This window comes from Chenopodium quinoa, unplaced genomic scaffold (assembly GCF_001683475.1).
Source record: "Chenopodium quinoa cultivar QQ74 unplaced genomic scaffold, ASM168347v1, whole genome shotgun sequence".
NCBI lineage: Eukaryota > Viridiplantae > Streptophyta > Magnoliopsida > Caryophyllales > Amaranthaceae > Chenopodium > Chenopodium quinoa.
This window is the reverse complement of record NW_018745538.1, coordinates 91,064-107,687: the sequence shown is the minus strand read 5'-3', so window position 1 is coordinate 107,687 and position 16,624 is coordinate 91,064.

Genomic DNA, 16,624 nt, shown 5'->3' with positions numbered 1-16,624 from the left:
CAATTCCCGATGTCAATAACACCTTGTCAGGTCATTAATCGAGTCTTGGTCACATAGTCTAGCCACATGGTCATGACACGAGTCTTAACATGTCACCTACACTCACTAGTCTTAGCACACACTTTGAGTACACATCACCATGACCATGTCTTAGGTCCATGCATGAGTCGGTCTTTCCGTCATTTGAGTTGGGGGGTACATTCTATTCCTAATTCTTCATATCCCTCCATCTAAATCTTCTTTCACATTCTATTCCGATCTTTCTTCACCTCCTCCATCCATTATGTTGAATAAAGTTTGAGTCAAATAATTACAATAAGTATCCCCAAATTCCTTTTCCACAGTAGTTGGTCAAGGAGAGAAGGGCGATTAATCAAGGACAACCTCTTTGTTCAAGTCTCGCTTTTTGATAAACCGATTCGTCAAAAGAGAAAGGCTAAGAAGATAATGGCAACTCAAGAAGAAGTCAATGAACTTAGGAACCAATTGGTTACCATGACTGAAACACTGAAGCTACTTACCCTTAAGGTCGATGATCCCATGAAGCAACAACGGATGGATCTCATGCAAGAAAGTCTAAGCAAGCTATCTAGTGACTATAAATTTCAGGGCATGAGTTTGCAAGGGGTCTCGCTGGACCAGGAACTTCTTCCGCATAAGTTCAACGCCACTGACATCCCTAAATTCAAGGCAACAGATAACCCTTACTTCCATCTAAGAGCTTTTGAAACTATAATGACCATTAAGGGTATCGATAAGAAGGTTTTCCCCTCTCTGTTCCCACTATCTCTTGAAACCGTTTGCCAACAATGGTTCTTCTCCCTTGACAAGGAGAAAACCTCTACCTGGGAATCGATAGCAAACGCTTTCGTTGATAGGTACAAGTGCAACATCCAAGTTGAAACCGATCATAGACAACTTGAGATGCTAAGACAAAAAGAAAATGAAGGCTTTACTTCTTTCTTTAATAAATGGAGGGAAACTTCCGCCAAGATGATTGAAGTCCCCACCGAAAAGGAGTTTGTGAGGATGTTTATCAAGAATCTCCAAGAAAAGTATTCGAAGCACTTAAAATATCAACACAATTTAAATACTTTCAAGGCCGTTTATGACATCGAAATTGAAATCGAAGATGATCTTACAAAGCAAAAAGCTATTAACAATAGTAACCACGGTGGCTGGAAAGGAAAGAAGAACGACAATCCTTCTTCTTCCGAAAACGCCCACTCTAGTAACAATGTTAGTACCTTTTATCTCAGTGAAGTTTTAGCCATAGATAACCAGGGATCTAAGAAGCAACTAAGGAAAGACTTCACCCCCATTGGGATGAGCTACGATACTGCCTTCGATCGACTCCATGCCAAAGCACTCATTACTCCCATTGGACCTATTCAAGATCCCGCACCTGAAAAGAGATTGCCTAGTTGGAATCCAGACGAACACTGCAAGTACCATCAAGGTAGGGGTCATACTACTGAGAGCTGTTGGAAGCTAAAGGAGGATATCCAACATTTGATTGATAATAACAAGCTTCCCATGCCTCCAGTTAACAGGAAGAGCGAGAGATGATAAAGGAAACAACACAAGACAAGAGGCGAATTGCAACCACAAGATTTCATGGACTCCTTTTCTATTTCTTCTTCATTTTTTCCTTTCCCCAATAAGTCTATGATAACTTGCTATTTGATACGATTTTAGGGTGTTTTGAACCTAGTTTACTTGATATAAATTGCGTTTTGGTTCATTTTTACTCTATTATTATGCAATTTTTCTGTATCCTATGCTTCACGGGTTGTTGGTGTTTTTGTTGAGATTCTAGGTTCAAAAGAGCGACCAAATGGAGCCCATGGATACAAAGCCGAGGTTAGAAGCAAGAAGATGGATGAAAGAAGCCAAGGAAAGGAGCATTATAGAAGAAAAGATGAAAAAAGGGGTTTAGAAGACCCTGCACGGCCGTGCCAGACCTTGCACGTCCGTGCAGGAGGTTCCAGAAAGCTTCATCAAGCTGCCAAGGCCTGCACGGCCGTGCTTAATCTGGCACGTCCGTGCAGAAGAGGGTGCACGGCCGTGCCAGACTTTGCACGTCCGTGCAGAAGTGCTCCAAAAACTCAGAACATTCTGCCAAGGCCTGCACGGTCGTGCCAAATTAAGCACGTCCGTGCAGATGTAGCTGCACGTCCGTGCCAATATCTGCACGTCCGTGCGGAACTGCTCGATTCTTAGCAGTACGTTCTGCCTCAATTCTGCCCCCTCTGCACGTCCGTGCCAAACTTGGCACGGCCGTGCTTAGTCTTGCACGTCCGTGCCGAATCTGGCACGTCCGTGCAGACCTGCAGTCGAACTCCTTCCTTGTTTTCTCCGTCCTTTTTATTTGGGGGTCATATAAATACCCCTTTAGAGCTCATTTGTACGGGGGGATGCAGTTTTTCAGAGCTTTTCTCTTAGTTTGTAGTCTTAGAACATTAAATTCTCAAATCATTAGTTAGTTCTCAATTATTAGCTTGGAATTATTCAAATTCAATCATTGTAGAAGACAAAATCCACCATTGTTGCTCACCTTGAAGCTTCATAGTAACCATTTCTTACTCATCTTTTCTACTTCTCTTTACTTTGTTGTTAATTATTTGCTAGTTCTTGCATGTTTTGGATTGTTAATTAGCTTAATCCTTAGTTTGAATTTGTTCATGAATTGCTTGAAATCTTTAATTGCTTTAACCCCCATGGATTGTGAGTAGTCTAAATTCTAGGGTTTGGGCAAAACCCTCAATGTAGTCACTAATTACTTGTTGCATGTGCTAATTTGGTTGTTGTGGGATGTTAATTAGTTGAGCTTAAGTGGTTTAATTGCTTAGTTCTTGTATATGGCCATTGCTAGAACTATTTATCCAAGCTTTCTCAACGAAGGATCGAGAGATGAACTTGAGTTAGCTCCCTTATGCTTGATTGACCCAAAATGCCATGAGAATAGGGATTACCGGTCAAGGGAATGTTATTGTCATCGTGATTATGCTTTAACACTTGTTTTATGCTATGTAACCACGAGAGTAGGTTGTATTCATGATTCAAGTAATCCCTCTAGCTTGAGAGAGTAGTTGGGTGCTTTAGATGACTTCCCCTAATTTATCCCATTAATTTACCTTGATTGTTGCATGCTAATTGTGATTTGTGATGAAGTTGAGTGGTATAACCCAAGCCCTAGAATCCTCTAAATATTGTTAACCTCCTCTTAGCTTAGTTGAATTGTGTTAGAAGAAGTTACTCAAAACCAACCCAATTTAGAATTCGTTTAGCTTATTTAAACGGTAGTACTCGGTGGTTGATTCAACGCCTCTCTTGGGTTCGACCCTTTCTTACCCTTACTATTGTTAGTGAGACCAAGATAGGAATTATTATCTTTGGTAGGCTCGACGACGGCCTATCAAATTTTGGCGCCGTTGCCGGGGAGGCAAAGTCACATTGAATGTATTATTGTTGAATGAGACTAGATGTGTGTATATGTATAGTAGTTTTCTTACCTTAATTTTTGTTCATGTGTGTTTAACTTGCGATAGTCATTGCTAATGTTTTTCTTAGCTTTGTTTGACTTTGCATGACACGAAAGAGTAAGCAATCACCGCTTATTCCCGTTGATCCAGAGCTAAATAGGACTTTGAGAAACGTGAGGAGACTCTTGCAAGGCACACCCGAGTTTTCCATTGTATATTCGGATTCCGATCCGGAAGAGGTTTTTGGAACTAACGAAGAAGATAACATGGGAGAGAATCCTCCTCAACCATTGTTAAGAGACTATGACCACCCCAACGCATTCCAACTTCGGAGTGGCATACGTCTTCCCACCACGAATGCAAACAACTTTGAGCTTTCACCTCAACTCATCCGCATGATTCAAAGCGATCAATTTGGAGGTAGTCCTCATGAGTGTCCTTTTGCTAATTTGGACAACTTTCTTGAGTTGTGTACAACTATCAAGCAAAACAACATTTCGGAAGAGTTCATCCGTATGCACATGTTTCAATTCTCCCTCCGTGATAAAGCAAAACATTGGTTGAGAACGGTTGAAGAGGGATCATTGAGTACATGGGACGAAGTCACTAGAGCCTTTCTTGGAAAGTATTGTCCTCCGGAAAAGACCGCCGAACTAAGAAGAAAGATCACCAATTTCAATCAAGACATTGATGAAACATTGAGTGAAGCTTGGGAGCGTTTCAAAGATTACACATGGAAATGCCCCCACCATGGTTTTACATCATGGATCATTGTACAAAGCTTCTATGACGGTCTTACTCCTATTTCAAGGGCCAACCTTGATTCCGGGGCCGGTGGTAGCCTCAAAAAGCTATCGGTGGACGATGCATACAAGATGATTGAAGAAGTGGCCAAGCATTATGCATATGGAGGTGATAGAAGGCAACCTCAAACAAAGAAAGGCGGAATTCATGATCTTAGTGCAATAGATCTTATTGCATCAAAGTTTGATATGCTAGCTCACAAGCTAGATCAAGCCACCCTCACACCCTCAAGCTCTTCCTCGCAAGTCATGTCTTGTGAGACTTGTGGAGGAAATGATCACTTGTCCTCCTATTGCAACTCAACGAATCAAGAGCAAGCGGCGGCAATTGGGCAAAGGAATGAACAATACTCCCAATCCCACAATCAAAGTTGGAAGCCCCAACATAACACGGGATGGAAGCAATACAACCAAGGCCCCCCACAAAATAACTACAACCAAAATCAAACCCAACCTCAAAACCACTACAACCAACCTCAATCACAAAACCAACCAGCTCCATACCGCCATCCCAACCAAAGGGATCAAAACCACCAAAGATCACAATATAACCAACCCGCTCCTCCTCCTCCACCTCCTCAAAAGACTAGCCTTGAGTCCGTTCTTGAAACTTTCATGACTCAACAAATAAGGAACAATGCGGAGATGAATGCAAACATCCAACAACTCCAAGCACATAATAAGATAATGGAGGGCCAATTGGCTCAAATTGCACAACAAGTTGGAAGTTCATCCTCCAATCCTAGTGGTCACTTTCCAAGCTCAACGGTAGTGAACCCAAAGGAGCAAGCTAAGGCTATCACTTTGAGATCGGGAAGGGGTTATGAGGGCCCGGTTATGAGTGAGGAGGAGCCACAAAAGAGAGATGAGAGAGTTGTGGTGAGAAGTGAGGATGATTTTGAAAATGAAGTAGTTGAAGTTGAGAGAAAAGAGCAAAAGAGTGATGAGGGAGCCACAAAGAAAGACGAGGGAGATGAAGAAAGAATAGAAAAGCCCCCTATGAGAGTATATAAGCCCCCCATTCCGTTTCCTCATAGAATTGTAGAGAAGAAGTTGAATGAGAAGTTTTCAAAATTTCTTGAAGTCATGAGAGGACTTCAAGTGAACATCCCCTTTCTTCACGCTATGTCACAAATGGCTACCTATGCAAAATTTTTGAAGGATCTTCTATCCAACAAGAGTAGGCTTGAAGAGAGTGCAACCATCTCCCTTCCTAAGGAGGTGAGTGCAATCATCCAAAACAAGCTTCCCCAAAAGCTTGGTGACCCCGGTAGCTATGCAATACCGGTGAAGATTGGAGATTTGGAAGCTATGGATGCTTTATGTGATCTTGGGGCAAGTGTGAGCTTGATGCCCTATTCTATTGCAAAGGCCTTGAAAGTTGGAGACTTGAAACCAACAAGAATGTCCTTACAACTAGCCGACCGCACGGTTAGGCTACCTTTGGGGATTCTTGAAGATGTGCCAGTTCAAGTTGGAAGAGTATTTGTGCCGTGTGATTTTGTAGTAATGGAGATGGAAGAAGATTCAAGAGTACCCCTCATTTTGGGGAGACCATTTTTGAACACCGCGGGAGTGGTGATTGATATGAAGGAAGGAAGATTGACTTTAAATGTGGGAGATGAGAAAATTTCATTCTCATTCTCACAAAATTTAAAAAAGCCATTGATTGATGAAGTTCATAGAATTGACACATTGGAAAGGGACATAGAAGAGTTCCGAGAAAGATTGTATGAAAGAGATCCTTTACAAGCTACCCTAACGGGAAGCTTTGTTGAGGAGGGTGAAGAAGCAAAGGGGTATGATCTCTTGCTCAACCAACCTTTGGCCCACGAGATGATAAAATTTGAAGTGCTTAACGTGGAGGCAAAAGAGGAGAGGACTACGCCTCCTCCTAAGGTTGAACTTAAACCCCTTCCCCCTCTACTTAAATATGCTTTTCTTGATGATAGTGAGAATTATCCCGTTATTGTCAATGCTAAGCTCGATGACACCCCTCTTGAGAAACTCCTAGTTGTTTTAAGGAAGTATAGAGATGTTATTGGGTACAAAATTGATGACATTAAGGGGATAAGTCCCACCATATGCATGCATAAAATTCTACTTGATGATGATCATGCTTCCTCGATTGAGCACCAAAGAAGGCTCAATCCCAATATGAAGGAAGTGGTAAAAAAGGAAGTTTTAAAACTTCTTGAGGCGGGCATAATCTATCCTATCTCCGATAGTAAGTGGGTTAGCCCGGTTCAAGTTGTGCCTAAAAAGGGAGGCATGACCATCATCAAAAATGATAAGGGTGAGACCATTTCTATGAGGTCGGTCACCGGGTGGAGGATGTGCATTGATTATCGAAAATTGAATAAATCCACCCGGAAAGACCACTTCCCACTCCCCTTCATTGATCAAATATTGGAAAGACTAGCATCACATAGTCATTATTGCTTCTTGGATGGATACTCGGGATTCTTTCAAATTCCAATCCACCCCGAGGACCAAGAAAAGACTACATTCACATGTCCTTTTGGCACCTTCGCATATCGAAGAATGCCATTTGGGCTTTGTAATGCACCTTCCACATTTCAAAGGTGTATGATGTCTATTTTTTCCGACATGCTTGAATCATCAATTGAGGTATTCATGGATGACTTTTCTGTTTTTGGTTCATCTTTTGACACTTGTCTTTCAAACTTGATTAAAGTGTTAAAAAGATGTCAAGAGGTGAACTTAGTTTTGAATTGGGAGAAATGTCATTTCATGGTAGAGGAGGGAATTGTTCTTGGTCATGTGATTTCTAGTAGGGGCATTGAGGTAGATCGTGCCAAGATTGAAGTAATTGAGCGCCTCCCACCCCCTACAAATGTGTAGGGGATAAGGAGCTTTCTTGGACATGCGGGTTTTTACCGCCGGTTCATAAAGGATTTTTCAAAAATCGCAAAGCCGCTCACTCAATTGTTGGTAAAAGATGCCCCTTTTGTGTTTACTAATGATTGTCTGCTAGCATTTGATAGGTTGAAGGAGGCCTTGATTTCGGCTCCTATAATTCAACCCCCCAATTGGGAACTTCCTTTCGAGCTTATGTGTGATGCTTCGGATTTCGCCGTTGGGTCTGTTCTTGGACAAAGGAAGGACAAGAAGCTCCATGCTATCTATTATACTAGCAAAACATTGGATGAGGCACAAAGGAATTACACAACCACGGAAAAGGAGTTTCTAGCCATTGTTCATGCAATTGAGAAGTTTAGGTCCTACTTGTTGGGCTCTAAGGTCATAGTTTTCACCGACCATGCGGCCTTGAAGTACCTCTTGTCTAAGAAGGAACCTAAGCCAAGATTGATACGGTGGGTCTTGCTCTTGCAAGATTATGATATTGAGATTAGAGACAAGAAGGGTGCCGAAAATGTTGTGGCCGATCATCTTTCACGGTTGCCTATCTTTGTAGGTGATCTTGATAACTTGCCAATTTATGATTCATTTCCGGATGATCGACTATTTGCTATCCTTCAAGTACCGGCACCATGGTTTGCGGACATTGCAAACTACTTGTCTTGCTCTATTCTTCCTCCCGACCTCACCTATCAACAAAAAAGGAAGTTTCTTCATGATATTCGCCAATATTTTTGGGACGACCCCTTGCTCTTTAAACAAGGTGTTGATGGCCTTTTTAGAAGGTGTGTCCCGGATGATGAAATTGAAAGTGTTATCACAATGTGTCACTCATCACCTTGTGGAGGACATATGAGTGCTAACAAAACTTTGGCAAAGATCTTACAATGTGGTTTCTATTGGCCTTCCATGTTCAAAGATGTGTGGGGTGTAGTGAAAGCTTGTGACCGGTGTCAAAGAACCGGCAATATTTCAAGAAGAAGTGAAATGCCATTGAACAACATTCTTGAGTTGGAGATTTTTGATGTATGGGGCATAGATTTTATGGGGCCTTTCCCAACCTCTTTTGGGAATAAATTCATTCTTGTGGCCGTCGATTACGTGTCAAAGTGGGTAGAAGCGGTTGCATCTCCTACTAATGATGCTAAGGTGGTGGTCAAACTCTTCAAAAAGGTCATTTTTCCGAGGTTTGGGGTGCCACGTGCCGTCATTAGTGATGGAGGTTCGCATTTTGCAAAGCGGTCCTTCCAAGCTCTTCTTCAGAAGTACGGTGTGAGGCACAAGGTGTCATTGGCTTACCACCCTCAAACAAGTGGTCAAGCCGAAATTTCAAACCGGGAGATAAAGGTTATCTTAGAGAAGACGGTGGATAGGTCTAGAAAGGATTGGTCTACGAAGCTAGAGGATGCTCTATGGGCCTACCGCACCGCATTCAAGACTCCCATTGGCACCACCCCTTATAAGCTAGTATATGGGAAATCATGCCATTTACCGGTAGAACTTGAGCATCGTGCTCATTGGGCTATTAAAATGTTGAACTTTGACCTTCAAAGTGCCGGTGAAAAGAGGTTACTTGATCTCCATGCCTTGGAAGAGCTAAGATTGGATGCATATGAGAATGCACGGATCTACAAGGAAAAGACCAAGGCTTGGCATGACAAGCATATCAACAAAAGAGAGTTCAAGGAAGGTGACAAGGTCCTACTATTCAACTCCCGGTTGAAGTTGTTTCCGGGTAAGCTAAAATCAAGATGGAGTGGACCTTTTACCGTCAAGAAGGTGTTCCCATATGGTGCAATCGAAATCGCCAAAGAGAATGGTGAACCGTTCAAAGTAAATGGCCAAAGGCTAAAAGCGTACTTTGATGGTTTTGTGAATGAAGAGGCAAAAGTTGTTCCCCTTGATGAGTTCGATATTCCTCACTAACATTTGATCCCGCAATGTCGTCAAGCTAGTGATGTTAAAGAAGCGCTACCGGGAGGCAACCCGAATTCCTCACTCCTTTCAAAAAAAAAAAAAAAAAAAAAAAGGGAAAGAAGAAGAAATCGTGCACCGTCAGGTCTGCACGGACGTGCAGAACATCGCACGTCCGTGCAGACGAAGGCAGAACCTGACTGGTGAAATCTGAAGCTTCGCACGTCCGTGCCAAAAAATCGGCACGTCCGTGCCAACCACTGCACGTCCGTGCACTCGAAGACAGAACAGATTGCCATTCTGCCAGGAATCTGGCACGTCCGTGCCAAAATCTGCACGTCCGTGCAGATTCAACCTGCACAGCAATATGACGGTTTCTACTAAAAAAAAAAAATAAAAAAAAATAAAAAAAATTATAATAGCAAAGACCCCCCCCCCATACTCACAATTCTCACTCCTCTTTCATCCTCAAATTCTCCTTCATCCTCCATACTCCATACTTCATACTATTCCTTCAAACTCCATACTTCCTATTTCTCACTCTTCAAACTCCATTTTCACTTAAATCCTAACTCTAAACTACAATTTTCACTCCTCTTTCAACCTTCTTCACAAATTACTACCCCTTTTCACCATCAAAACCCCAAAGTACCAAAATTTTCTCAAACCCTAACTTTCAAAATTGATTTGGGGGTTTCTTGAATTTTGATTCTTTAAGCAAATTGGGTGAACAAGGACCATCAATCAACAACAAGGAGCACTAGAAAGGCTCATTTGCGGGTTCTACACCCACGATATTCTTGGTATAATCTTTCTAATCTCAAGTTCTTCCTTTGTAGTTTAAATGCTTGTTGGTCGATTTTATGAGTAGTAATAGTTGAAATTGTTGACATTTTGTTAAGTAATTGTGATTGTTGATCGTTTAGTAGTATAAAAAAAAAAAAAAAATTTTGCGTGAATTGAGAGCATTGAAATTTTGGTTGGTGATAGGTTTGTGTGAGTATGGATGCTTTTGGTGTTGGATTGTTGATTTGTTGTTGGTAAATTGTGCACATTGACAATTTTGATGTTTGATTGTTTGAATTGATAAGATCATTGTTGGTAATTTTCAATTTTCGGGCTTGTTCTTGTTGTGTGTTGGTTAGGTGGAAGACTTAGAGCCTTGTGTGTTCAAATACTTGTTCATTAGGTGTTGTGCTTGCTTGAAGTGTTCTAAATTTTTTTTTTTTTGATCATGTCAAGAAGAAACCAACCAAGAAACACCTCATCCGCTAGGCTTAGAAACCCTCCACCACCATCAACCGTCGAACCACCACAAGTGGACACCCTAGGTATTGTCTTTAATAATTCGGATTTCATGGACAACTACCTAAGAATTAGTAGGAGAAGAATTCGGCCAACGAAATTTTACAACCATGAGGTAGCCGAAGCCTTAGGCGTAGAGAATGATGTGAGGCAACTTTTTTTTCAAACCGGTGTCCCAAATTGGTTAGAAATGCATGCTAACACCTATAAACGGCTTACCTTAGAATTCCTCTCCTCACTATATGTCCACCGAGATAACCGCAACAACCCCCGTTACCTGACCTTCCAATTGATGAACACCCATCACAAGATGACCATAGAACAAGTGAACCAAGCATTTGGGTGGCCAACGGATGGCAATTTTGGACCTAAGGATAAGCCTTCCCGAAAGCATAACTCGGGATCTTTTTGGAGAAAAATCACCGGCCTATTTACTAGAGATCCTAGGACCGACAAGGCCACGGCATAGTACATCCCGCCTTTAGACTATCCCAGCGCCTAATAGCTAATACTATTTTTGCTAGGGGAGATAGTTCGGGTGTAGTTTCTAATCGTGAGTTGCTTTTTCTTTGGCACTTGAGTGAGGGTGACGAGAGGTTGAACTTAGGGGCATGGCTTGTAGACCACCTAGATGATGTATCCTCGGGGAGTGGAGTGATAACAATTGGGGGGATGATCACTATTATTGCTGCTTTTCTCGATCTTAATTTTGCAGATTTGGAAATCATTCCCGGGCCAACGACACTTGACATCCGCTCCCTCAAGGCTATGCATTGGTTGGAGGAAGATGAAGAGCGTAGGACCTACACGTGGATGGTAAGTAGGCGCCCCTATGCAACTTTGCCAAATCCGGAAGCCACGGTTATTTACAACCCCGAGAATTGGGTCTTTGAGCCGGATTTTGAGTGGATTCCGGGTGGAGAAGATGACCAACCCCAAGGCGGTGAGGAACAATTCCATCAACAACAACAACAGCAGCAACATCATCAACAATTTCAACAACATCAACATCATCAACAATTTCATCAACAACACGAGTTCCAACAAGGGGACCAAGAGGGTTACCAAGATCAAGGTGTGGGTGAAAATAACCCATACGTCTCTTTTGAGCAGCAGGTAGCCAACATGAATGCGAATTTTGCCCGCATGACCACCGAATTCGAGACCTTAAGGAGATCAAACGAAGATATGAGGACTTCTTTTGACAACATGAGAACAAGTTTCGAAGGTCTCAAATCGGAGTTGGGCGATTTCCGCACTATGTACCGGCATCTCTACCCAGGGGGCTCAAGCTCCCAAGGGGGCCCGAACCAATGAGTTAGTTTCTTCCTCCCCTTCTCTTTGTGCTTGCATTGCTTTAACATTGGGGACAATGTTTATGATAGCTTGGGGGGGAGTGTTCTCTCATGTGTCATTGGTTCGTGTTGTGTTTTCGTGTTTCCATGATTGAGTTTGCATGTTGGTTTTTCCCATTCTCTTCTTCCCTGACATCCAAATCCTTTAAATCCAAATTTGCTCCCTTTGAAATCCAATACCCTAAATCCAAATTTCTTATCTTGTGAATACCTCTCTTATCTTTTCATTTAGATGTATAGTTTTTTTTTATTATTTTTTTATGCTTAGTTTAGCTAGCCCAATGCTGTAATTTTTCATTTCTTACTCAAAAAAAAAAAAAAAAAAAAAAAAAATCGAAAAACGAAAAAATATTGAAAAATGAAAAGATTGCACAAGGATGAAACTCAAATGACGACGCTAATATGTTTTGCTTGCTTGACTCTTGAGTGATGAGTAAAAGTTCTCTTAGAAGGGTGCATGCAAGAGTTGGGGTCATTTAGAGGTCTATTAATCCTGGTTGCATTAGTGTATATGAAATGAAAGTCGATGAATGCTCAATTGCACGTCTAGCATAGGATATTGTTAAATTTGCCCAAAGTAGGATATGTTTGAGTCAAATTGCGGTCCCTTGTGCCCTTAATGTGCCTCATTTCCTCCCCGAAATGAAACTCTCTAAGGGAATTGGTTATACTTGTATTATGTGTAATAAGTGGCATAATAAGCCACACGTTTCGAATAAAGAAAGAGCCGCTCACAGTTAAAAGAGGCAAGGGCAATAATGTAAAAAAAATGATGAGAAAAAAAATAAAATAAAAAAATAAATAGAAAAGAAGGGAGAACAAAAAAAAAAAAAAAAAAAAAAAAACTCCCCCAAAAAAAATTCTCAAAATTTTGATTTTCTTTTCTTTAGAGGTCAACTTGTGGATGCCTCCCACACATTGTCGAATTTGTTGCTTATTGTTTCTTGTGAAATTCCCGAGTTAGAGTGTAATTAAGGGGGCTTGGGTGTGCATTTTGGGAGGTGGACTAGCATTTTGAGATTTTATAACCGAAAGAGGGCTCATTACAACTTTGGAATATCTAGGTGTGCTCTAATGAACTAGTAAAAGGCCAAAGGAAGTATCCTAGTGCAACCTTCTTTAGTTTTCCTCTCTACCCCCAACTCATGTGTACATTTGTATGATCGGTAATTCTTGAAAGTCGTTCACTTGTCTTGCTTGTGTCTCATATCCCGATGAGTTGACTTGGGCGAAAAATTGAACTTGTGCGATTTTTGGCAATGTGCTGTGGACTGCGTGAGTTGTGGGGCAAACTCATTGGAAACCCTCACGAGATAAAAACTCGTCCTCTAAGGGGACTTAGAGGTTTAAATTGCTTCTCACTTGTGCTAAAAGTGATGACGGTTGTCACCATGCAGATTTGTTTATGTATGCTTCCCCCTTGTTGCCTCTCCTTGGATTGATGATTAGCAATTTGTTTTCCTCCTTTGGTTTGACATTTTTGTTTTGCTCGAGGACGAGCAAAAGCTTAGCTTGGGGGGATTTGATAACTTGCTATTTGATACGATTTTAGGGTGTTTTGAACCTAGTTTACTTGATATAAATTGCGTTTTGGTTCATTTTTACTCTATTATTATGCAATTTTTCTGTATCCTATGCTTCACGGGTTGTTGGTGTTTTTGTTGAGATTCTAGGTTCAAAAGAGCGACCAAATGGAGCCCATGGATACAAAGCCGAGGTTAGAAGCAAGAAGATGGATGAAAGAAGCCAAGGAAAGGAGCATTATAGAAGAAAAGATGAAAAAAGGGGTTTAGAAGACCCAGCACGGCCGTGCCAGACCTTGCACGTCCGTGCAGGAGGTTCCAGAAAGCTTCATCAAGCTGCCAAGGCCTGCACGGCCGTGCTTAATCTGGCACGTCCGTGCAGAAGAGGGTGCACGGCCGTGCCAGACTTTGCACGTCCGTGCAGAAGTGCTCCAGAAACTCAGAACATTCTGCCAAGGCCTGCACGGTCGTGCCAAATTAAGCACGTCCGTGCAGATGTAGCTGCACGTCCGTGCCAATATCTGCACGTCCGTGCGGAACTGCTCGATTCTTAGCAGTACGTTCTGCCTCAATTCTGCCCCCTCTGCACGTCCGTGCCAAACTTGGCACGGCCGTGCTTAGTCTTGCACGTCCGTGCCGAATCTGGCACGTCCGTGCAGACCTGCAGTCGAACTCCTTCCTTGTTTTCTCCGTCCTTTTTATTTGGGGGTCATATAAATACCCCTTTAGAGCTCATTTGTACGGGGGGATGCAGTTTTTCAGAGCTTTTCTCTTAGTTTGTAGTCTTAGAACATTAAATTCTCAAATCATTAGTTAGTTCTCAATTATTAGCTTGGAATTATTCAAATTCAATCATTGTAGAAGACAAAATCCACCATTGTTGCTCACCTTGAAGCTTCATAGTAACCATTTCTTACTCATCTTTTCTACTTCTCTTTACTTTGTTGTTAATTATTTGCTAGTTCTTGCATGTTTTGGATTGTTAATTAGCTTAATCCTTAGTTTGAATTTGTTCATGAATTGCTTGAAATCTTTAATTGCTTTAACCCCCATGGATTGTGAGTAGTCTAAATTCTAGGGTTTGGGCAAAACCCTCAATGTAGTCACTAATTACTTGTTGCATGTGCTAATTTGGTTGTTGTGGGATGTTAATTAGTTGAGCTTAAGTGGTTTAATTGCTTAGTTCTTGTATATGGCCATTGCTAGAACTATTTATCCAAGCTTTCTCAACGAAGGATCGAGAGATGAACTTGAGTTAGCTCCCTTATGCTTGATTGACCCAAAATGCCATGAGAATAGGGATTACCGGTCAAGGGAATGTTTATGTCATCGTGATTATGCTTTAACACTTGTTTTATGCTATGTAACCACGAGAGTAGGTTGTATTCATGATTCAAGTAATCCATCTAGCTTGAGAGAGTAGTTGGGTGCTTTAGATGACTTCCCCTAATTTATCCCATTAATTTACCTTGATTGTTGCATGCTAATTGTGATTTGTGATGAAGTTGAGTGGTATAACCCAAGCCCTAGAATCCTCTAAATATTGTTAACCTCCTCTTAGCTTAGTTGAATTGTGTTAGAAGAAGTTACTCAAAACCAACCCAATTTAGAATTCGTTTAGCTTATTTAAACGGTAGTACTCGGTGGTTGATTCAACACCTCTCTTGGGTTCGACCCTTTCTTACCCTTACTATTGTTAGTGAGACCAAGATAGGAATTATTATCTTTGGTAGGCTCGACGACGGCCTATCAGTCTAGCATAGGCACCTTTTCTTTTCTTTTAGATTAATTTTATAGGTTTTTCCTTTTTCCTTTTTAATAAAATGAGCATTTATTTCCTTGTATATGATCATTTCGTTGCATTTCAAAAAAAAAAAAAAAAAAAAAATCCATGTCGAATTAAGCACAAGGTATACCAAGGATTTGAGGCACCCCTTGTAGCCACATCATATTTCCTTTCACCTTTCAATTTACACATCCTTTCTTCATAAACCACTTTGAGCCTCGTCTAACGATAGACCCTTCTTTTTTCAACCTACATCTACCTAACCTTGGGATGGGATGGCGTGCAACTTTTGCAATTCTAAAGAGAGCTTGAGCAAATTCAAAAGAAAGCAATGGCAAAAAAAATAAGCACTAATAAAATACGAAAACAAGTGTACAAAAGGGCAAGTGTTCCAATGTCTTTGATATGAAAGTATCTTTGATAAGAACACGTCTCAGATTGCGTCTCTTATCGAGTGCTCGGTACCGTGCCTGAGAAACATGAATTCCAAGTGAGTGATAGAACGCATGATCGGGATTGCCCACACTTATAAAAATAAAATAAATGCTAAAGCAAAAAGAGCTAAAAAAGAGTAGAAACTCAAGCATAAAAATACAAAGATTCAAAAGCGAAGTTTCACACCTTGGGGGCTTATCTAGGGTCTTGAGCCTTTATCCCCTTCTTCTTCAGCCTTTAGCCTAACCACGTTACAACCCTTAAAAGACCTTTTTGAGGTATACACACACTTGTGCGAGGTTTGGCTAGAGCTACGTTCGGCCTGATTCCTAACGGATACGTAGGCAACTTCACATCGAGGTGCGACCGTAATAAACATTCATTCATATTCACATATCAAGGAATTCCCTATGCTCATCCCATTTCACTTAGAGCTAGACTTGGAGGCTTGATCCCTACATCATTAGCTTACCTAGCCTAAGAGTCACCACCATTTGACTCTTTTCAATAATATATTTTTTCACACACTTAGCTCTTGCGGCCTAGCTTTAGTGTCACTTTCACACACCGCACAGATACATGACCAATATACTTCCCTTAGGAACCCTTTGTCATGAAATCATAACGCTGAAGCATGCTTCGTCGAAATCACTCATAATTCATCATTGCATCACGAAGTATGAAGTGCTTAGCCTCCGTGCCTAAGTTACCCAAATACTTTCATCATGGAGTCAACCATTGAGATAGCCTAGGATGGACTAATCCTTGCACCTTGAGAGATAGTATCAAACAACATTTGGCTAAGCTCATTCAACATGCATCTTCAAACTTTTGATTTTCTTTTTCACGTCTTTCTTTTTCAGGAGAAAGTCGGTACTCTCCACAAAATTGACGGAAATTTTTTGCTTTTTTTGCATTTTCGAGTCGCACGATCACATTACAATGCATACACGAGTCATGTACACATTGATTCATGTCGTGCCATATAACTTTGATTTGAGTCACACGTGTCTTTTCACTTTGAGTTGAGTCAACCTCGAGTCAGTCAATCACATCGAGCCAAGTTTATACCTTGAGTCGTGTCAAGTCAATGAGTCAAGCAATGCTAAGCCTTAGGTCAACCCTAAGATGATTA